The 23,599-nt window shown below is 45.6% G+C and overlaps 1 protein-coding gene across 13 annotated transcripts in view; it reads left to right on the top strand.

Annotated features, from left to right (window-relative positions):
* CLIP1 (CAP-Gly domain containing linker protein 1) overlaps positions 1 to 23,599 on the top strand; it is a 139,780-nt gene that overhangs the window by 518 nt on the left and 115,663 nt on the right. Inside the window, exon 1 of one of the 13 annotated variants that reach the window (XM_015417691.1) lies at positions 1,487 to 1,557. The exons of 11 other annotated variants lie outside the window; for them this stretch is intronic. The gene's annotated coding sequence lies outside the window, so the exon portion shown is untranslated. Of the gene's footprint in view, positions 1 to 1,486; positions 1,558 to 15,182; positions 15,262 to 23,599 lie in introns of those variants that run through there. One more of the 13 variants, XM_015417692.1, reaches the window with a different exon arrangement.

Genomic DNA, 23,599 nt, shown 5'->3' on the forward strand with positions numbered 1-23,599 from the left:
CAGGGTTCCCCCTTCATTGTCTGGTGAGAGGGGATGTTGCACATGCCTTTCTCACGCCACCCGGGTCCCCCATCTTAAAGGCTGAGGGTGTTAAAAAAAAAAAGAGAGGCATCTTCTGCCATGCTTGTCTAGGAACCCCCCCCCTCTATTGTCTTCTCAGGTGGAAGCTCTGGGCCCCGATCCCCCCCTTCTCTCTCTTGGAAGGTTTTTTTTTTTTTTAAAAAAAAATACCTATATTGTTGTCATCTGACAGGTTCCATTGGCCGTCGTCAGGTGCTGTTGTGTCCTGCAGCATTCTTTGTCCGGCGGCGATGGATTTTGGGCGGGGGAATATGTACCCCCATTTTCCGGGCTGGGGGTCGTAGGCTGTGCCTGGCAGGCATTTGGCAGGGGGGATTCTGCCTTCCTCACTGGCACATGGGGAATGTTGAGTGCAAAATGAAGATGTGCTGGGGGGGGGGGGGACTCGCATGCGGTTTTGCGTGGTGGTGGGGAGGGGTCGGTGTTTGCTTTCTAAGGGTGACATGGGGAAACTCCGTAGGCCCAGTTTGGTAGGCGATAGTGGAAGGCGATCCGTCTTCGGGTTACGGTGTGACTTTCTCAGCGGTCTACATTACTTTGATGGGACTGAGGGTGAGGAAGTGGACTTCTTTTTTGGGGGGGGAGGGTGTTTTGTATTTCAGATGAGTTGCATTTGGAGGGATCTCTGATCTGAGTGTCATTTCCCAGCTGCAGAGGTTGACTGCTGGGACCTGAGTCTGGAAGGGCTGATCAGGGGTGCGTGTCTAAGTAGGCTGATTCCTCCAACACCTGAAGTGCCCCACCCTCAGGTTAGGGTCACAATCCTTGTTCTTCAACAGATACGGACTAATGTTTTTGAAAGAAGGGTTTCCCCAAGCTGTTAAGTGTTTCTCTCCCCATAGTCTGCCAGGCTGGGGGGGTGGAAGGAATGTTCTGTAGCTTTTCAGACAGGGTATGGGTAGTGTGGGGGGACTTGTGGGCATCCTTCTGCATTTCATAGTATTCTGAGGAACATAGAGGGTCACTGGGGTAGGTGGGAGGGCAGTCTGTCAGCATGCTAATTGAGTCGCACAGAGGCGTGAAGTCGTGTGATCTGACATTGCCTAGGGTGGTGGCAGCAGGTTTTGCTGGCGATGATCCTGTGCGCCCAACACATTTGGAGTTAGACAGGCGCCGAGAGACTGGAGCCCTCCTCATGGCCGGGAGCCGCTTGGAGTGTTCCAGTCTACAGTACAGACTGCTGCTGGTGTAAACAAAGGCGTTTCTCTGCTGACTGCCTCCTGACACAAAAGGTGTCACCGAACTCGGATTTTATTCTGACACAAAAAGCAACTTAGCTGAGGCAGGCAGTGCTATTTGAACTGGGTGGAGAGATGCAGCAATCAACTGGTGTGCAGTCTGCTGCATGACATCAGTCGTGGGTGGGAACATTGGCGGCCACAGGGCACAGAAGAAATCTCGACTTCCTGCCACGAGCATTAAGAGATTAGGGGTGTTCTTGCAGAGCTGCCGAAAATCCCTTTTGAGATTGTCAAGGTAAAGAGTCCTGAATTATGTATACCTTTTATTGCAAGGTGCAGGACATCAAGACTGCTAGGGTTTTGTGTTGGGGTTTTTTTTTTTTGGTATTACTTTCTGATGACTTAATGTGTTTCTTAGTCACAGTTGACTTTTTCAGATTTTCAGTTTCATTTTAAGAGATTGTGCTTCTGCTTGGTGTGGGAGGTGTATGTGTGAAGGACAAATAGTGCATCCCTCGGTTGGATAAGCAGGTAGGCAGGTAAATCAAGAGGCCCTTTCATGTCTAATGTCCGTGTTAGAAGCTCTCTATTGCTTAATAGTTCAAACTAAACATTTGGAGCCTTCTCTGTCATGGTGTGCATGGTACAAATAAACCTGTTTGTGCCTGTACCTATAAATTGGGATAATTCTTGTTCTCCAAGGGGGAAGATGTTAGAAAGGTTTATAGCTGAATAGTTTGTGATAAAATTCAGGTACTAGCTGAAATTATGTGTTTGAGAAAGGATGTTTCCATAGTGCTGTAGTGTTCTTGTGTTTTTTTAAAGGGTGTGCATCGTCTGAACCCAAATTTTAGCAAGCAGTGCTTCCACTGTAAACATTTACTAAATGCAAAAGGAGAAAATTGACAGCACAAGTTTGTACAGAGAGAGTGAGTTATAACGTTATAGATGAGTACATGAGAAAGCGATGAAAGGATTGTGTTTTTTTTTCTTTTTGGATATTATAATTTGTGCAAAACAGGAATGCTTTGCATATCTTTTTATATAACCCTTAATAACATGGTAACTTAATCTATGCAATCTGTAAGGGTCTAATTGCTGTCAGATATTTAGCTGTCTGCATATACCAGAACTGAGTGATGATCCCACAGGCTCAATGGAAGAATTTAGTAAGAGACATCCAGGCTTTGTTTCTTTAAAACAGTATGCTTCTGGCTGTAGAAAAAGATTTCTTCTGTTAGTTGTATATTCCTGAACCTTGGAAAGTAATGGCAAGAAGTTCGCCCCTGTTGTTGTGTATCAAAATTTGCTGTCACGCTGAAAAAACGCCTTAGTAAGTATAATAAGACTTCAAATTTTAAAATGGAGGAGAGTCTTTTGCACTGCAGTGAAGTTTACCAGGTCAGTTGTTCAATAAGGTACGGAATGAAGAGAATAAACATGGTGTTCAAGGAGTCTCTGATGAATGTGTTGGTCCCTAGCCAGCCCTCGTGATCCAGGCATGCTTTTGGTTGCACACAGTTGTGTTTAAAGGCTACTACTAGCTCTTCAGTCTTTTTGGCCTAGATTTGATACAATTGAGTTGTGAATTTGCTAAGAGGCCTTGGACCACTGCAATGGTCTCTACATTGTCACAAATCCGGAGGCTGCAACTGGTGCAGAATGCTGCGGCCAGGCTGTTAATGGGTCTCTCTAGAAGGGACCACATACAGCCTGTGCTGAAAGGTTGCCAATAGCGTACCAGATTCGCTTCAAAGTGCTGGTTCTCACCTATAAAGCCCTATATGGTCTGGGTCCAACCTACCTGAGGGACCGCCTTTCCCCGTATATTCCCCCAAGAGCACTGCGATCTGGGGCCCAAAACCTGTTAACCATCCCAGGCCCCAGGGATGCAAGATTGGCCGCCACAAGGGCCAGGGCCTTTTCGGTAGCGGCCCCTACCTGGTGGAATGAGCTCCCGGGGGAGATCCGGGCCCTGCGGGATTTGATGCAGTTCTGCAGGGCCTGCAAGACGGAGCTCTTCCACCAGGCTTTTGAGTAGGGGCTGCTGCCCCCCCTATTATGTTACCATCTTGGGGGGGAGTTGAAGAGGCCCTGAGAAGAGCCCTGAGAAGATCTTTGCAACATCGTGACACTATAGTCTGTCGGTCAAAAATTGTTGAAACTGTCCCACCATCTTGGGTTTGGAGTTTAGTCATCACCAAGCACTTTATGTGAGATAGGATGGGTTTTAATTCTATAAAATGTTTTTATAATGAAGATATACTGTTATTTGTATTGGGGTTTTATTGTCGCAAGACTATCTTGCCCTGTAAGCCGCCCTGAGCCCTACGGGGGAGGGCGGGGTATAAATTTGAATAATAAATAAATAAATAAATTCAAAATACCTTGACTCACTATACCCTTTGATGAAGGATTGTCTTCGAAACAGTCTTAATATTACATATGATACCGTCGGGGTATATTGGACAGTATTTTCTCCATGGACTGTTATTGCCCCTAGGAGGGCTTGTGCTTGTGGGACTATTTTGGATTGTATCACTTTAAGAATCGTCATTCTGTGGATTGTGTGACTTTATGAAGTGTGTTACATTATTTTGAAGTGCTGTACGTGTTTACATATTCAATATATTTAATATATTCCTGTGAGTATCATTACTTGTCTTAGAAATTTTGGGGGAGGGTTTCCACCTTTTCATTTGTAAATTTACACTCTCCCTTCCCGGTTGGTTTTGTGATTAATTTAATCCCAGCAGTGTTAGCCAGAAGAGGTTTGATCTGTCCTTTCCCCCTTCCTCATAGTACAGTCTCTGTGCCACAGAATATTGTGCAGTGTGAGAGTGTATCTGCATGCGTAAAGGATCTTTCAAATGTCTGCAGCCCCTGATTTTTAAAATGGAAATATGCCAAATCAGGTTTGCGTGAATAGAGCCCCGTGTTAACTCAAGTGAGCATTGACATATGGATCTACTTCTGAGCAGCCACACACAGAGTTCTGCCCTTCAACCCATTCCAGAAAGGGTAGTGATTCACCGCATTTCCCAATAAGTGGTAAAGCAGGTCCTGTAACTTCTGATGATGACAGTGTGTTAAATTGCAGAACAGTGGGAATGGCCATTCCTCTGTCGTGATTCAGATGCTTTCCTATGTTGTACTTCATGCTGCAAGTGAGAAAAAGAGCCTCGAAAAAAACTAAAGTTATATTATTTCTTAGTACCTTAAAACAGTAGTAGGCTGCTTCCCCCCTTAATTTTTTTCTGTTTCTGTGGTCCACTGATGTTTGTGAAATTACAGGATGACATGCTTAAGATCTGTTAACAGTTAAAAGCATAATTAGCGGTGTTAAGCGATAATAAGTCCACATTCTTGTATAAGAATATTGTGAGGGTCTTGCTGGAGGAACCCTAACCCAGCATCCTTTGCAAGAACCCCAGTAATCAGCATCTGCTAGATTGTCTCCACCTTCTTCCTGTCATCAAAGTCCACAGCTTTCTTCCCTCTCTCTTTTCCTTGTAACTACCACTTTAAAAACCTGGTTTAAATGTTTACCTGTAGTTAAAATAGAAATGCAAGTCCTTCACCGCTCAAGATGTTAAGACACTTTTGTCTTATTCTGGCCAGTTTGGTGTAGTGGTTAAGTGCGCAGACTCTAATCTGGGAGAACCGGGTTTGATTCCCCACTCCTCCACTTACACCTGGCTGGATGATCTTGGGCAAGGCATAGTTCTGTCAGAGCTGTCCTTGAAAGAGCAGTTCTCGAGAGAGCTCTCTCAGCCTCACCTACCTCACAGGGTGTCTGTTGTGGGGAGGGGAAGGGAAAGGAGTTTGTAAGCCGCTCGGAGACATAAGAACATAAGAAACGCCAATGTTGGATCAGGCCAAAGGCCCATCCAGTCCAACACTCTGTCACACAGTGGCCAAAAACACCAGGTGCCATCAGGAGGTCCACCAGTGGGGCCAGGACATCAGAAGCCCTCCCACTGTTGACCCCCCCCCAAGCACCAAGAAGACAGAGCATCACTTTCCCCAGAGTCTCTATCTATACCTTGTGGCTAAGAGCCGCTGATGGACCTCTGCTCCATTTTGAAGCCGTCCATGCTTGTAGCCACCACCTTCAAACAACAGAGGTCCACCTGTGGCCTTGAGAGATATAGACGTTCCAGCAGCTAAGCAATTAAGCGCATCACCAGGTCTACATATGAAAGCGAAAGCAACCATGCGCATACATGAAGGAAGGAAAAAAACATTGGCAGCTTGCTGACACACTTCCTGTGGCAGTGAATTCCATATGTTAATCACTCTTTGGGTGAAGAAGTACTTCCTTTTATCAGTTCTAACCCGACCGCTCAGCAATTTCATGGAGTGCCCACGAGTTCTTGTCTTCTGAGAAAGGGAGAAAAGTACCTCTTTCTCTACCGGCTCCTTTGGGTGGTGAAGGGTGGGGTATAAATCCAATCTCTTCTACTTCTTCTTTGGCATTCATGGTGGTGGAAGATGTCATCAGTTTCCTGCTCCTGCTACCAGTAGAGCCCTGGGTTTTTCAAGGCAAGAGAGAGGTGGTTTGCCATTGCCTGCCTCTGCATAGCAACCCTGGACTCTTTTGGTGATCTCCCATCCAGGTACTATCTGGGCTGAGCCTCCGTAGCTTCCAAGATCTAACCAGATCGGGCTAGCCTGGGCCAACCATCCCAGAACACCTTTGGCATTACAGTGGGGAATATTTGGGTGTAACTATTTTGTTAAATCCTTGGGAATGGTACTGGGTTAACATGTTCCCAGCCGCCTCAGCTGCAAAAAGATTTTTTTTTTTTTTAGTATTTAAATGAAGTGTGTCGTAATAACACACTGGTGGGTGATCTCAGCTTTCCCAAGGCGTATTTTGAGCCACTGGGGGAGTTAACTGTGAACCACCAATCTTAGTTAGCACCAGAATAAGCCCTGTCCTTCATGCCAGTTATATCCAGGTTTCAGGTCAAGGGTGTGGAGCAGGAGGAAATCACAAAAGTGAAGAATACCAGTCTGAAGTATTATTATTCTTTTTCTTCATCCATATTAGCAGCTCCGGCTCCCCATTAACTTGGCTATTTGCTTTGCATTTTGAGCAGTTCCTGGCATATTCAGAACAATTCCATAGATTATACAGGGATATTAAACCATAGAAGCATAAATTATAGATGTTAAAGGAGTTCAAAGATTGCCCAAGTATTAGAGTAGCTCTCTTGTTAATCTTCTAAAAGACTAATTCCTTCCCTTCAGCTAATTTTTGTAGCTCTGGTAGGAGAGAGAGTTGCTGCTTTTTTTTTTTGCAATGGGCAGAGACATTTCTGGGGACAGGGATGGGGAACTAATTGAAATCTTCCTCCTAAATAATGGAACTTCTTAACTATTTTACTGATAGAATGTGTTCTGAAAGCTAACAAGAAGAGGCTTTAGACTTGTCTGAAGATTAGCCTGCAGGGTTACTATGCTGATCTTGCTAGCAACTTTCCGAAGCATGTGCTTATCCACATACAGTTGGCTGAAACATTGAAGGAGAGAGAACGTTCTTTCAGTTGACCTATCTAGTCAGTCAGAAAACTATCAGAACTGACCTCCCCCCCCACACCCAAAAATAGCTGTCTCCCACTTAGATGCTTCATTTTCATTATATCATTAGAAGCCTTTGGAGCATGGGCTCATTAGCATGCATTCCGTTCTTAGTGCTCAAACTTGGGCTTGTCTTTAGTACTTGCTACCACATCCAGCATCAGTTGTTTTCAGTGTTAGACACTCCTTAGAAATTCAAGCTTCCAGTGCATTTCAGGCAAGTGTGCTGTAAAATCTTAGGCTACATTCAAATGGTATGATAACGTTTTGTTTAAACTGTGGTTTATGCTGTAAATACTTACCAGATCTAAGTCACAAATCTTAACCTTTCCATACACCCTGATTTGTTTGCTTCTTGCCTCTTCGCAGGGAGGACCTTCTCTGTACTACCCAACACATTGTGGTTTTGTAAATTCAGATGTCATCACATACCAGAGTTTAGTACAAAGTGTGGTTAAGAAACTCTATTCTGCTATCCTGTTTTAATTACCAAACTCTGTTGTTGGAACCATCTGCATTCAGATTTCACAGCTTAATTGGGTTGTGATCAGACTGTGGTTTATCATAATGTCTGAAGAAAGCAGATTTACAGTGCAATCCTGAAGAGGTCTGCTCAGAATCCTACAGAATTATACTCAATGGAACTTACTCCCAGGAAATTGTTCTAAGGGTTGCAGTGGTAGTGTCTTCCTTTTCTTCATGTACATAGCAAAGAGTGGAAATGAATCCTTATGTTTAGTTGTAGACTAGTGTAGATGTTGAACTGTACACGAAATGGAGCTACATCCTGGATATATGATGAGAATGGACTTTTTGTTTCCTGGGGGGAAATTAAGAAACTTCGTTGCTTACCTCTTCCTAGAAGGACATCATCTGGGACAGAATGGTGAAAGATTCCTAACTGAACTAAATTTGTGGGTTTTGAGAAGAGGCTGATGTGTTGGACTAAACTCTGGTTCCAATTTCCAATCTCCCGTGAAGTTCACTAGGTGGTCTCGGGCAAGTGATTTGCTTTTGGTTAAGTCACAGAAGTATTATGGGATAAAATACCACTGTGACTTAGCTCTTGGTAGGAAGCCTGGTGTCCAGATGTAACAAACAGATACATTATAGCACCTGTAATCATACTAAAAATATGTATTGCTCTGTTCTGAGAGCCAGTTTGGTGTAGTGGTTAAGTGCGTGGTCTCTAATCTGGGAGAACCGGGTTTGATTCCCCACTCCTCCACTTGCACCTGGCTGGATGACCTTGGGTATGCCATAGTTCTGATAAGAGCTGTCCTTGAAAAAGAGCAGTTTCTCTCAGAGCTCTCTCAGCCCCACCTACCTCGCAGGGTGTCTGTTGTGGGGAGGGGAAGGGAGAGGAGTTTGTAAGCCGCTCTGAGACACCTCTGGGTAGTGAAGGGCGGGGTATAAATCCAATCTCCTCTTCTTCTTCTTATGCTATGCAATGAATATGCACAATTCAATCGAACTGAAGTGTTAACAGCTCACACATTACTTTGTGCAAGCCCCTGACTTTTAAAAATATCTGCTCTTTTCCCTCCTCTGTTAATTAAAGGTGGGAATTTTCTCAGTTTGTCAGGAAGTGTTTTGATACAGTGCACAGATTACTTATAGGACTAAAGTTAACGTTCCGTAGCCATTCACAGATCCATAGTCCATTTCTGTATTGGTTCAAAATGGTTTCATCATGCCATTATCTAGATTTTGGGAAGAACCTGAGAAGAACCAAACTGGAGCATCAGAGCAAAGTCTGAGTCCAGTGGCACCTTTAAGACCAACAAAGTTTTATTCTGGGTATAAACTTAAAGGCATCTCTAAAAGGCAAAATTAGGGACCAAACAGGAACAATGGTCTATCTGCAAAGCATAGTAGGAAAAAGTGGCCATTCCTTTTTTAAAAAATAATAATTTTTATTAGTTTTTCAGTTGCAATACAGGGGGGAAAGGTAAACATCATAGTAATAATACAAGAACATCAATGAATAACAATACTTAACTTGAATATTAACATATAACCTAAAAACTTAACAGTAACAAAAATTATACTACCAATATAATGCTAAGACAATCAGCTTTAGTTTCTGTGACCATAATCTTTAAGAAAAATACATTAATATTATCATATTTCAAACTTGTCTAGAGAAGCCAGCCTGTTTTCAGAAACTCATAATATTTTTGCGTTGAGATGGTCGGATCTCTTCTACAGTCTTCTCTAAATTTTCTAAAATAGGGAACCATCTTACAATATAATTGGTACGCCCCATTGAAGGATCTAAGTCAGAAATAACACCTGCCACTTTGTCCATAATGAAGTGGTCCCATATCTTGGAGTACCACACAGCCAGCGTTGGGGGGGTCTGGCCATTCTTGTTGCATAGGGATTATTGTGAGGGGGACATGCTGTGATGGTGTGTTACCATCCACATATCTGTTTGCAAAGTCACTGAAGTTCACTGGGAGACCTTGGGCCAGTCATACTCTCTCAGCCTAACCTACCTTACAGGGTTGTTGTGAGGATAAAATGGAGGAGAGCAGGATGATGTAAGCTGCCTTGGGTCCCCGTTGGGGAGAAAGGTGTATAAATGAATTAAATGAAGGAATAAAGATGATTTTTAAAGACATATTTCAGAGTTGACCCTTGCTATAAATATACAAATTTGTGTCTCCAGTGTATTGAGAGAAGGCTGAACCGCCCAGATGCTTAGGACGTTTTTGCGTTTGTCTGTGTATGTACACTTTGTCTTGCTGTTCAAGCAAAAACAGTAGCCAGCCAGCTAGGTTTTGCCTGAAGCTAGAACTGTTTTCATGTTCTTGTTGCTGTGGATACAGTTGGAATAAATTTGCATGCTACCGTCTCGAGGAACTAAAATGGTAACTTTCATCAAGTCTCTTTCTTTTGCTCTCTCTTGTGCCTTGAATACTTTTTGCGTAGTGTCATAACATTGTACTGTTTCCAGAATGCATGGTCCTGTGGGTTGATTAAAGGCAGGAGAAGCGTTTTGTTATCTCAAGTGCTCTCTCCCCATCTCACTCATAGAAGTAATTAACTGGATAGTTGTTGTTGTTGCTCAGTCGCACAGGAGTCTGACTCTTCACGACCCCATGGACTACATCATACCAGGCACTCCTGTCTTCCATCGTGCTCTGGAGTTTGCTTAATTTCAAGTGGGACTGCAAGGAGAGCAAATCAGTCAATCCTAAAAGAAATCAACCCTGACTGTTCCCTGGAAGGCCAGATACTGAAGCTCAAATACTTTGGCCTCCCAATGAGAAGGGAGCACTCACTGGAGAAGACCCTGATGCTGGGAAAGACCGAAGGTAACAGAAGAAGGGGACGGCAAAGGATGAGATGGTTAGGCAGTGTTACCGATAGTACTGCATGGAAAACCTGGGGGAGGCGTTGTGCCTGTGGAAAAAGCCATTGCTTGATTGTGTACATGAGAGAGCTGGACCTGGGTTCAGATCATAGCCCAGCTGTGTCACAGTTGCAGCCTGAATTCTACCAAACTGAAATAACAAGGCACACACATTATGGTGGGGCTATGGCTCAGTGGCAGGTCACATGTCTGGCATGTACAATGTCCCACATTCATTTCCTTGCAGCTCAAGTAAACATCCTCAGGCTGGAAAAGAGTTAAGACCCTTCTGTGCCCGAGACCCTGGAGAACCATCGACAGTCTGCACTGGCAACACTAAGGCAGATGGACCAGTGGTCTGACTCTGGATGACACAGCTTAATATGTACTGTATATTTGAGTATATACTACATTTGGGCACATACTCGTACCCTTTTCTCTTACCCTTGTAACTTTCCTCTCTTTGTTGCAACTGTTGTTGTTATTTTCACTGTCAAGTCGCTGCTGACTTATGGCGACCTCATAGGGTTTTCAAGGCAAGAGACAGAGGTGGTTTGCTATTGTCTGCCTTTGCATCACTACCCTGGTATTCCTTGGTGGTCTCTTATTGAAGTACTAACCAGGGCTGACTCCGCTTAGCTTCCGAGATCTGATGAGATCAGGCTAGTCTGTGCTATCCCGGTCAGTTGTAACCAGGGGTCATTTCCCCACCCCCTGCTCCCAGCAGCCCTTAGTCAGAGCAAGAAGCAGCCTGGTAAGTTGCAGAGCTCCCCCTACCCCCCGGTCCAAAATAGTCCAGTGGCACCTTTAAGACCAAGTTTTATTCAGGTACAAGCTCTCCCTCCTCTGCAGGGACAAATCTGCACGTTCCCCACCACCACCAATAGCTAGCAATCCAAAACAGTCCAGTGGCACCTTTAAGACCAAGTTTTATTCAGGTACAAGCTGTCCCTCCTCTGCAAGGACAGATCTGCACATCCCCCCCCCCATAGCTAGCAATCCAAAACAGTCCTGTGGAGCCTGAGCGGTAGGTGTTGCCTTCTGGCACACTTCCGGTGATGTCAGGGGGTGTGGCATATGCAAATAAGTTATGCTAATGAGCTCCTGCACCTCTTTTTCTACTAAATGACCCCTGGTTGTAACTACCCCTACTGAAATTTAGACAGCAAATTCTTTGGGGCAGGGAACCTGTTTACTTACCCTGTAACAGGTGTCACGTACAGATGAACACATGAACCTGCCCTATATTGAATCAGACCTTTGGTCCATCAAAGTCAGTATTGTCTACTCAGACTGACAGCAGCTCTACAACAGAGGACTTTCACATCACTCACTGCCTAGATTTTTTAAACTGGAGATGCCAGGGATTGAACCTGGGACTTTCTGCATGCCAAGCAGATGCTCTACCACTGAGCCACTGCCCCTCCCTGTACATTGATCTCTAGAGAAATAAACAGTAGTGCTTGTGGTAAATGGAATAGCCAAAGAGTGAAATGATTCCTTCTCCTCCAGAGTCTTTACCAGTTATAAGCTCAAGTTGCTGTTGTTCCCTGGAGACTACAGATGGAGGGGATAGAGGTCCTTTCTGACCCTCCAACTTGGAAATACTTTGTTGATGAAGAAAAAGAGATTGGATTTATACCCCACCCTTCACTCGGAGTCTCAGAGCAGCTTACAAACTCCTCTCCCTTCCCCTCCCCACAACGGACACCCTGTGAGGTAGGCGGGGCTGAGAGAGCTCTGACAGAAACTGCCTCTTTCAAGGACAGCATTTATCAGAACTATGGCTTGCCCAAGGTCATCCAGCAGCTGCGAGTGGAGGAGTGGGGAATCAAACCCGGTTCTCCCAGGTTAGAATCCGCACATTTGACCACTACACCAAGCTGAGGTGCATCTCTTGGAAAAGTACTGAAAGAAAAAAATGAAGTGTTCCCGGCAGGAGTTTTGTTGGGAAAAGCAAAAGGGAGAAAGCATGAGCAAGGATTGCTTGAAAAGATCCAAGGGTAGCGGAGGAAAATATGGAATGGAATGCAGTGCTTGCACTGCAAAGGAAAAGAAACACTAATCTGGCTAACTATACTGATCCCTAGTAAATTGCACTTATTTCATTTCCAAAAAATCCTGAGTGCCTCCACCCATGGCCTGGGGTGGATACCGCTTTGCAGAAGCAAAACCAGCCCTTTTGAGTGCTCCAGTGGAGAAACGCATGGAAGTTCCTCTGTTCTTGGATTTTACCAGAGGATACAGAGCTCCCACCTCTTACCTTGGACTCGGAGGGGGGGGGGGTCACCTTGATGGACAGCTAACGTTTCCCTTGTTAGAGAGGAATAGCCAATGGTCAGTGCTCAAAGTTTGGAGAAAAAGGGTTTGGACTTCACAAACTAAGGATGTTGTTCTCTGTCACTCAGGTGGCCGTCTTCTGGGGAAGGATGCCGCCAGAATGTGACAAGCATGTCTGGGGAATCTTACTCAGTAAAAGAGAATGTTTACAAAGAGAATAAGAATGCAAAAATGGGAAAAATTACTAGCAGCATAAGCGGGCCATTACAGCATTTTACAAGCTTTCGAAGACAAAGTAATTACCGTAAAGCAATTTGTGTATTGTGAGCACCACAGAAGTTTGTTATGAGAGCATGTAATAGGTTTGGGGTGAGGTTTTTCTGGCCTGAGCAGTGGCTTTTTGGAGATCAGCCGTTAATTTTTCTGTCCCATTGTTTCCCAACCTTTCTGTTAAGTTCTTTCCGAGACATCTATGTTTTCTGTAAAATATCTTTGTATTTTTATGTCAGAGGTTTAAGTGATGCCAGGATTTAGCAAGCATGCTGTTTTGTCAGCACACTGAGTTGGAGAGGGGATGTGGCTCGGTGGAAGAGTCTCTGCTTTGCATGCAGAAGATCCCAGGTTCAATCACCGGCATCTCTAGTTAAAAAGACCAGGTTGTAAGTGATGTGAAGGCCCTCAGCCTGAGACCCTGGAGAGCAGCTGCCAGTCTGAGTGGACAATACTGACGTTGATGGAGTCCCAGGGGTCTGATTCAATACCAGGCAGCTTCATGTGTATAGATTCATGGGTACATGTATGTGAGTTCTGCAGATTCCTGCATCCAGTAGCTTGGATCCAGACCAACATTTCCATGGGCACAAGGTTTTATGCCCACAGAACATAATTTCCCCCACCCTCAAAGAAGAATTTATTTATTTATTACTTTCAATTTATATCCTGCCTAGCTAGACAAGCTGGCTCAAGGCGGCATACACAGCTAAAATAGGATAAAACAATAAATACAATAAAATCACATGAACAACATAATAAACTGATATAGACTCTACAACTGGCAGCGGTTTCTATTCATAATCCGATAAGAGAAGGCAGTATCCCACGGTGTGTCATAAGGGCCATTAGATGTTCCGATGGCTCATTTTGTCAGTGGCAGCTCCTAATCGAAGGCCTGGTGGAAGAGCTCCGTTTTACAGGCCCTGCGGAACTGTAAGAGGTCCTGCAGGGCCCTGATGTTCTCCCTCAGAGCAGCTTACAAACTCCTTCCCCTCCCCACAGCAGACACCCTTGTGAGGTAGGTGGGGCTGAGAGAGCTCTGACAGAAACTGCTCTTTTTCAAGGACAGCTCTGACAGAACTATGGCTTGCCCAAGGTAATCCAGCAGGTGCAAGTGGAGGAGTGTCTGCACATATATCTCCTTAATTGCTGTTCCAGCTCTAGCTGCAGATGATCACTGAGCAGGGTCTGGTGTGCAGGAACGCGCAGCGTCTAGAGCGGCATCTGGCAGGCAAGGTGAAGGGCTATGGCTTTGTGAACGGGTTGATCTTGCAAGGCTGTGTCTTCCCAGGACCGGGCTTATAGAGGCTGGGAGGTGATTGGGCCCAGCAGCATTGCTGACAGGGGCTGGAGTTCCTGAGGCAGCTCTGTGCACTGGCCAGGATCCTGCAAAGAATCACTCTCAGCGCATTGCTTTGAGAGACAGTTTGGAGTAGTGGTTAAGTGCACGGGCTCTAATCTGGGAGAACCGAGTTTGATTCCCCACTCCTCCACTTGCACCTTGGGCAAGCCATGGTTTTGGCACAGCTGTCGTTGGAAAAGAGCAGTTTCTGTCAGAGCTCTCTCAGACCCACCTACCTCACAGGCAGTGTTCCCTCTAAGCTGTGGAGTCTTGTGAGCAAGAATTCTACTTTCTGAGCTACTGGTGTTAAAGTTGTGAGTGAGGGATTTGGCTACTGCATAAACTAGTGTGCTCTGGACCCATTCTTTCTGAGCTAAGAGAAAAATGTGTGAGCCGGAGGCTAAAAAACTGTGAGCTAGCTCACACTAACTCAACTTAGAGAGAACACTGCGTCACAGGGGTGGCCGTTGTGGGGAGGGGAAGGGAAAGGAGTTTGTAAGCCTCTCTGAGACTCCCTTGGGTAGTGAATTGGGTATAAATCCAATCTCTTCTTCTCCTCTTCTACCTGCACCATGGGGTTGTGTGCAGCCAACCTGGTACTTTGCCTCCTCTGTGCCACTTTGGTTCAGATGTTCCTGCAGATTGGGAGAGGGTCCTGGGGGGCTCCAGGGCCAGGCTCTAGTCCAGCATGGCAGAGGCCTGGTGATTATCTCCGGGGCTGGTGGCGAGGTTTCCCCCACGGGCTTTGGAAGGGTGGCCCCTGGCATTGAGGAGGCGCTGTCCACAGGTGGCTCTGCAGTGCCAGGCCCTCCGTCGTCCCTCTGGCCCTCCTCAGTCGCCAACCGTTGCTCCTTCCCTGGGGATTCCGAGCGGGTCGGGGAGGATCATGACGATTGGATCAGAGCATAAATATAGACTACTGCGGCCATCAGCTGAGAATGTATCCTGCATGTACCCATATAATAAATAGAGATGAGTGAAGATATTGAAATAAATGTGCTGTTTATTCCCACGGGGCTTGCATAGGAGTTCTTGTGGCCACATTTGACCAGCCCTGCTTTGTAGTCTACACTGCTTATGAATAGGGTTTTGTTCTCTGTACAGTCATTCCTACCACACAGAGGTTATTTTCTAACAGCTTTCTACATTGTTGAAAGGTACGTATGCTGAAGATGCCTGAGAACTGAGTAGCATGTTTGCAGCCTGAATACTTTTGAGACCAGCGTCCTACCACTAAATGCATTATTTCCCCCGATTCTTATAACACTTCATGAGCATGAAAGCTCTTGTACGACTTTATAGAATATTTGATGAGGAAGATCTGTTTTTTGAAACGTTGTTCTAAAATCCGGAGACGATGTTGATGCATTCGTATACAAGGATTTTCTTATGATCTGATGGCATTTGTTTATTGTTATGTAGTGTTTATTGGCAACAATATATAGAAAATATTTTCTTTGTAAGTCTTGTTGACTATCTTGACTTGTGGGTCAGACTCTCACGACTTTTTTCTCACTGTTTGTTTCAGGATTAGGGCTGCCAAGCTGCGGCGGGGGATCCGGACGTCTTCACAGGATCCCTGCCGCGGGGGACAGCGATACGCGTTGCACCGCCGTCGCCAGGATGTGACGCTACGCGTCGCTCTGGCAACGGGGCTGTTTGGAGTCCCATTGCCAGAGCAACGCATAGCGTCACATCCTAGTGACGGCGGTGCAACGCATATCGCTGTCCCCCGCGGCAGGAATCCTGTGAAGACGTGCGGATCCCCCGTCGCGGCTTGGCAGCCCTATTCAGGATGCATGATACTGCATTATCCAGTTTAGTCCAGAGGTGACCAAACTGTGCGGCTCCCGGCAGGGCAGCTGGGGAAGCTGAATATCATTAGCAAACAAATATCATTGGAGAAATAAATATCATTATCAATATCTGCTTTTATCGCCTTTGTTATTTTGGCAGTCCCATTTTAATGTTAATAAAAAGCAAATTTGCATATTTCCCAGTAAAAACATGTAATATTTGTTCATGTCTTGTGGCTCCCAAACATCTGACATTTATTTTATGTGGCTCTTACATTAAGCAAGTTTGGCCACCCCTAGTTTAGTCTGTGTGTGTCTGTGAGTGACAGGGTTAATGGTATCAGTCTCTTGGAAATAATCATACCTGTCCAACTTTGATTCAGCCAAAAATCAAGTTACCTTCAGACACACAGACCTAGCTGGAAATACAGAGGCCTGTGGGTGAGGTGATTTAAAGATCTCTCTCCACAAATGCACACCCTCTCTTTAGCTAAGAGAAGGGCAGTAAACGGAACGTTCCTTTTCGTGGCATTGTACCATCAGATTTTTTATTATTATTTCTTTTCGCCGCTCAGAAGAGTATGTTTGGGTAGATAAAAGAAGGATTGTTGCCTTTGTCATCCTGGCCCCACATATAATTGGTTTCATGTGTTCTGTATGCATTCTAAACTTATGCTGTGGTGTGTGTAATGAATTACAGTCTTAGCAAGAGATGAGAGGTTCCTGCTTCTGGATAACAGTCAAATCCATGGAATTCATGGAAGCTCTCATTTACTAGCTAGCATGCTAATTAGTTGTGGTAATGAAATCCTACCAGGTGTGTGGGAGGCGCAGTGTGATAGACAGTGGTAGACATCTGGAGATTTTTTTAAAACGACACACTCTGATCTTCCATTCTGGCTCATTTCAATCCTACATTCAGGGGCAGAGCCTACGCAGAAAGTCCCAAGTTCCATTCCTTGGCACCTGTGGTTAAAAATAAACTTGGGTGATGACAAGGCTGGAAGGAGACCTCTGTCTGAGGTTCAGAAGAGCCACTGCCGCCTTGCATAAACAATGTTGGTCTAGATAGATCAGCTGCTTTACTTAGCAGTGCTCATGTATTACAGTTAATACGTGCCTAGTAAGAGGTGTGGGTTGGTCTCCCTGTATCTCTTTTTTGTTCCTGGAGCCAGTTGCGTTTATCTCATGCATCCACTTTGTAGTTGCAGAAACAAAAGGAAGGTTTTTTTTAAAGGAACAACTCTGCGTGACAGTTGTTCTTAAAGGGACCTGCTCTACAAATAGTCTTGGAATTGATTTTTTAAAGTGCCTAACTCTTCAATCCAGTTTTTTTTTTTTTGTAGTTTTTGGAAGGACCTAGACTAGTGCACAAGTGTAGAGACTAGCAAAGGGGGCAGACTTCCTTATCTGGCTTTGCATGCAGAACTGAGAGGGCAGCGGGACAGGAAGGGGATCTTTCAGCAGTGGAGCACACAGCCTCCCACTGGATCTGATTTTTGGCTTGTTCCTCACTACCTGCTGGTTCTCTGGCTTAGATTTCCTGTCCCTGATGTCCTTGGTTTACTCTCCTGGCCTTAACGCCTGTGAGTTCATAATGCAAGAAAAGAGGGGGGCACCAAAGATGGAGCAAAAAACAAAAGAACAGTGGTGCAGTGGGAAGAAGAATTAAGGAGAGCCAGCAAGGTGTACTGAGCCATTTTGGTGTAGTGAAGTGTGCAGACTCTAATCTGGGAGAACCGGGTTTGATTCCCCACTCTTCCACTTGCAGCTGCTGGGTGACCTTGGGCAAGCCATAGTCCTGTCAGAGCTGTTCCTGAAAAACAGCCGTTTCTGTCAGAGCTCTCTCAGCGCCACCCACCTCACAGGGTGTCTGTGGTGGGGAGGGGGAGGGAAAGGAGTTTGTAAGCCGCTCTGAGACTCCTCTGGGTAGTGAAGGGCGGGGTATACATCCAATCTCCTCCGCCTCTGCCACCGCTGCTTCTTCTGCGTCTTCTGCTTCTGTAGTGGCTAAGAGCAGCGGACTCTAGTCTGGAGAACCCTGGAGAACCGAGTCTGATTCCCCACCCCTCCTCCACATGAAGCCTGCTGGGTCACCTTTGGGCCAGTCATAGTTCTCTCAGGACTCTCTCAGTCCCCACCTACCTCACAAGGTGCCTGTTCTGGGGAGAGGAAGGGAAGACAAAATCGTAAGCCACTTTGAGACTCCTTAGGGTAGAGAAAAGTGGGGTATAAAAACCAGCTCTTCTTCTATTTGGTTATACTGTCCTGATGTTTCACATATACTCCTTCAGAGGGGGGCCCATAAGAATGTAAATTAAAGCAACAAGAAAAAATAAATGACCATAAAAAAAAGAATTAAGAGACTTGGTAAAAATACATTCAACACTTGAGCATATAAAAAGTGCATAAGTGGATCTGGGACCACAAATCCATGAGAAGGTCTCTGATAATATACAGTTGCAATATATGGAAACAAAACTTCCACAATTAGGAAAAAAAATACACAAGTAACCTGTAAAATTGTATAGCCAAAGCAGTTCCCACAGCAGCAGACTCTGAGAAAGAGAAATGTGATGGTCTGGCTGGTTTTTATCTCATAGAATAAGGTTCACACATACAAGCTTATACCCAGAATAAAACGTTTTTGGTCTTAAAGGTGCCACTGAATTCAAACTGGTCTGCTGCTTCAGATCGACACAGCTACCCACCTGAATCTGCTTTTATCTCATATAAGCGATAGCAATTCAGTACTTTCATTTAACCCACGAGAGACCAAAGTTGTCAGGCTCAGTGGAAGAGCCTCTGTTTTGCATGCACAAGGTCCCAGTTTCAATCCCCAGCATCCCCACTTAGAAGAAGAAGAGATTGGATTTATACCCCGCCTTTCACTTGGAGTCTCAGAGCGGCTTAAAAAGGTAAAGGTAAAGGTTCCCTTGCTCGAAAGCCAATCGAATCTGACTCTAGGTTTGTGGTGCCCATCTCCGTTTCCAAGCCGAAGAGCCAGCGCTGTCCAAAGACGTTTCCGTGGTCATGTGGCCAGGATGACTAAACACCAAGGCGCACGGAACGCTGTTACCTTCCCACCGAAGTGGTACCTATTTATCTACTTGCAATTTCTTGCTTTCGAACTGCTAGGTTGGCAGGAGCTGGAACTAGAGACGGGAGCTCACTCCGTCATGCGGCACACTCGGGTCTCGAACTGCTGAACTACTGACCTTCCACAGCCTGCAGTTCAGCATCTTAACCACTTGAGCCACCGCAGCTCCTTCAGAGCGGCTTACAAACTCCTTAAAAGGACCAGGCAGTAGATGATGTGAAAGACCTCTGCCTGAGACCCTGGAGAGCTGCTGAGTACACAGCACTGACATTGATGGACTGATGGTATGATTCAGTATAAGGCAGCTTCATATCTGAGCACTCTGCTTCTTTTCTCGATATCACTTGATCACAATGGCATTCAGAACTAAAAAAGAGGCCAAAATGTGAAGTCTGTTGGACCATGGTTGTGCTGTAGAAAGTGCTGAACCAAAAGGGACCTGTTCTTTAAAGATGGATATTCTCAGTTTCCTAATGGTTTTGCCAACACGCAACTTCTCACAAGGACACTTAATAACATATACAACCCAGACAAAGCTACGCGATGAAAGTATTGAGAGGGTATTGTTTCTCATCATATGCCGCTTGTAAAGTTGCAGAGTGAGCGCTTCCCACAAGGAAAATGTTCTGTAGGCAGGGCCGTAGCTAGGCAGGGGTGGTGGGGGCAGCGCCCCCTCCGGAATCTGCAGCGCCCCAACCCTCACCATGCCAGACGGGGGTGTTGCATGGCCAGTGCAGCGTGGCACCAGAGAGGCCAGGCTGGATGGGGGAGCTGCCACCACTCCTGCTCAGTCTGGCCAGGAGCAGCGCTAGGAGAGCCCTTGATCCACGCTCTTCTATTTCGATTTTATTTTATTATTTTTGTGACATCAGAAGTGATGTCATGCCCCCTAGTAGCCCCCCACGAAAATCATCTAGCTATGGGGTTGCCTGTAGGTGGACTGGATCCCAATACCATTTGTTGTGAATTAACAGGCTCATAGGGGTTCCTGTGTCACCAACTGATCTTTCAGATTAGGCTTGCAGCTTTGTTGAGCGTTTCCCCTTTAATGGTATGGTTTGAATGAAGCCTGTAGTAAAAGCTTGAGGATAAAGTGGGTTTTGTTGTAGTGGTTTGGCCCGATGCTTCTGTTGAAGAAGGCAAATGACACAGCAGATATTTAACCCCTGACCGCAGAGAACAGGATTAAAATATGAATGAGCATTCTAAGCCAAGAAACACAATACTAGAACATCCGAGCTTCCTGTCTGCTGGAGGATTGTCATTCTATTTCCGGATGGGCTTCAGGAGCTGTCTGTGCACAAGCAACCTTAGCTACGTAAGAGTTGCTAGTGGGGAAAACGGGATCCTTTTGGCATAGAAGGAAGTAATACCTGGGCATGTTAGTGATGCAATAAAGTTGTGCTGCGTGAAAACCTTGTTACTCATCTGTTGACAAGGAAGGCAAGTCTACACGAGATGCCGGATGGAAAGGCAACTAACTTTGCTGCCAAAGGACGACGACTAACTGATAGAATTACAGGTCTGTTCAAGAGGGGAACAAAATGCTAGGCTTCACCCAACCAAGTGGAAAAGTAGCAAAGACGTGCACATGTGGACGTATTAAATTCTTCTAGCTCTTATGGGAGAAGCACTGGCTGTTCTTTCGTTCCGTATACTGGATTAGAAAGAAACGAAGTAGTTCTCTTCCCTTAGATAACCCTTACCCGTTAATCTCATTCATCCTATGACATGGGTTAGAGCCATATATAGATCATCTGCTGGCCTTTCCCAGCATAGGCGATATTTAAGTTATTTGCTTCTGTCCCACGGCAGGCTGTTCTCTATCCCCGGGTTGGGAGCCTGGAAGCCAAGGATGCTACCCCCTGGCTTTCTGAGGGCTCTCCGAGTAAACTGGTATTTTAACCCAGGTTTCTTGGGACAATGTTTGTTGCTCTTTCCATACTTGTTTGATTTACATACTTGTCAGCTTACTGTTGTTGTTTTTTCTTGGTGCCAAACTGGGATCTTTGGACAGATTTGTCCAACGGATTTTTTAACAATTTTTAAAATTTATTTTCACGTTTGAAGTGAACAGCAACACAACAACAACGAAGCTTCATAAAAATTGAAAAGTAAATAGACATAAACAGAAGTAAACACAACAGATGCATGTAAGCAGGGTACCAGTTACAATACAGTCAACCTGTTTAAGTTATATTAAATGTAATATATCATAATATTTACGTGGTACTTGAGAAGTTGAGGAGATACCACTACTGAAAACGTGTTCTAAAAAAGGGAACCATTTCGATTGAGAAGCACAATGTCCGGAAGAGTTGTGAAAGGATGAAACCTTGTCTGAGATCTTGTCCATAGAATAAAGTTCCCATAGTTTAACATACCATTGCAAAAGAGTCACGTTGTTCTTACTTTTCCAGGTATTGGCAATGATTGTCTTTGCTGCTGTCAAAAATATTGAAATGAGTTCTCTCCTTATTTTAGGAATTTAGGAATTTTTTTGTCCAATGGATTTGGAAGTAGGGGTATTCATTACCTCAGAGGTGTCAAACTCATTTGTTACGAGAGCCGGATCTGACATAAGTGTCAGTTTGTCAGGCTGGGTCATGTGCAATGTTTCCTCTAAGCTGTAGAGTCTTGTGAGCAGAAATTCTACTTGGTGAGCTGCTGGCATTAAAGTTGTGAGCGAGCGATTTGGCTACTGCATGAATTAGTTTGCTCTGGAACAATCCTTCCTGAGCGAAGACAAGAATATGTGAGCCGGAGGCTAAAAAACTGTGAGCTAGCTCACACTAACTCAGCTTAGAGGGAACATTGGTCATGTGTGCCATAAAACATAATGCCAGGTACCGGAGGTAGAAACTGTATAAAGGACAGCAGCTGGTAAGCTCCGAGCTGGTGTATCATCACTGCAAGGGCTGGCAGCGGGGTGCAGAGGACGACCCACATGGGCGGACTGGAGAGGCAGTGTTGCGGCCAGTGTGGGCAGAGGCTCCCATGATGCTTGACTGCTGCAGACAAGGTTATTCTGCCGTGCTGAAGCCACAATGGAGTGTCTCCACCCACTCCCCCCCAGCACTCCTTCCCTTGCATGGGTTGCATGGGACGGCCTGTCTGGTGTCACATATTCCCCCCCCCCAAAAAAAAACGCCCCAGTTTTTTAAAATTAACCCTTTGGCTCAACCCCGTTCCTTGACCCCCAGTGGTAAAACAAAATCTAAGCATGAATTGCTGTATTTAAATGTGTTTCACAATGGCCGTCGCCAATGTCTTTTTCCTCCCTTTATTTCAGAGTTCCCCAACCTTTTTGAGCCTGTGAGAATTTTTGGAATTCCAATGCAGGGTGGTGGGCTCAACCCCAAAATGGCTGCCACAGGAGGCAGGGCCACACATACACTGTGGATGCTGAAGTGCAGGGGAGAAGAGGGGTAATTTAAAAATACACTGGGAAAGGGAAGTGAGAGAGAATAAAACAAATACTGTGGTGGCAGCGGCCGATGAAACGATACCGTCTTAATCTGCATAGCCTGTCAGCTCTTCAGTGGCAAATCCAAAGCCCTACTGGGCATAAGGTCCACCCAACCCCACATGCTTTTTGAAGAAGAAGAACATAAGAGATGCCAATGTTGGATCAGGCCTATGGCCCATCTAGTCCAACACTCTGTCACACAGTGGCTAAAAATACCAGGTGCCATCAGGAGGTCCAGCAGTGGGGCCAGGACACTAGGAGCCCTTCCACTGTTGCCCCCCCCCCCAGCACCAAGAATACAGAGCATCACCCGCCACAGCCTGTGAGTTCCTATCTATACCTTGTGGCTAATAGCCACTGATGGACCTCTGCTCCATATGTTTATCCAGTTCCCTCTTGAAACCGTCCATGCTTGTAGCCGCCACCACCTCCTGTGGCACTGAATTCCATGTGTTCATCACTCTTTGGGTGAAGAAGTACTTCCTTTTATCTGTTCTAACCCGACCACTCAGCAATTTCATGGAGTGCCCACAAGAAGAAGAGATTGGATTTATACCCTTCCTTCACTCGAAGTCTCAGAGCGGCTTACAAACTCCTTCCCCTTCCCCTCCCCACAACAGACACCCTGTGAGGTAGGCGGGGTTGAGAGAGCTCTGAGAGAAACTATCCTTGAAAGAACAGCTCTGACAGAACTACGGCTTGCCCAAGGTCATCCAGCCAGGTGCAAGTAGACGAGTGGGGGAATCAAACCCGGTTCTCCCAGATTAGAGTCCGCGCACTTAACCGCTACACCAAACTGGGTGGGCGGCGGGTGCCAAGAAAGTTTCTGGCAGATGTCATGATGCCCACAGGCACCGTGTCGGGGACCCTCATTCTGTGGTCTTCCCTCGTGGTCAGAGCTAGATGCCAAGCTCTTTGGAGCCGGAAGTGATTGTGTTGCTTTTTTAAAAAGCACCATGCACAATGGTGCTCCATAAAGTATATAGTATACATATGGTTAACACATCCAGTTTAAGGGTGCGTCTTCTGATAAAAGAAGCAACCGAGCTGGCATTATTTGGTTTGGTGAGGGGTGCGCACGCGCGTGCGTGTTTTGGAAGGGTGGGCGCTGAGACAGCAGGCCTCCACAG

This window comes from Gekko japonicus, unplaced genomic scaffold, assembly GCF_001447785.1.
Source record: "Gekko japonicus isolate JY-2015 unplaced genomic scaffold, Gekko_japonicus_V1.1 scaffold64, whole genome shotgun sequence".
NCBI classification, from domain to species: domain Eukaryota; kingdom Metazoa; phylum Chordata; class Lepidosauria; order Squamata; family Gekkonidae; genus Gekko; species Gekko japonicus.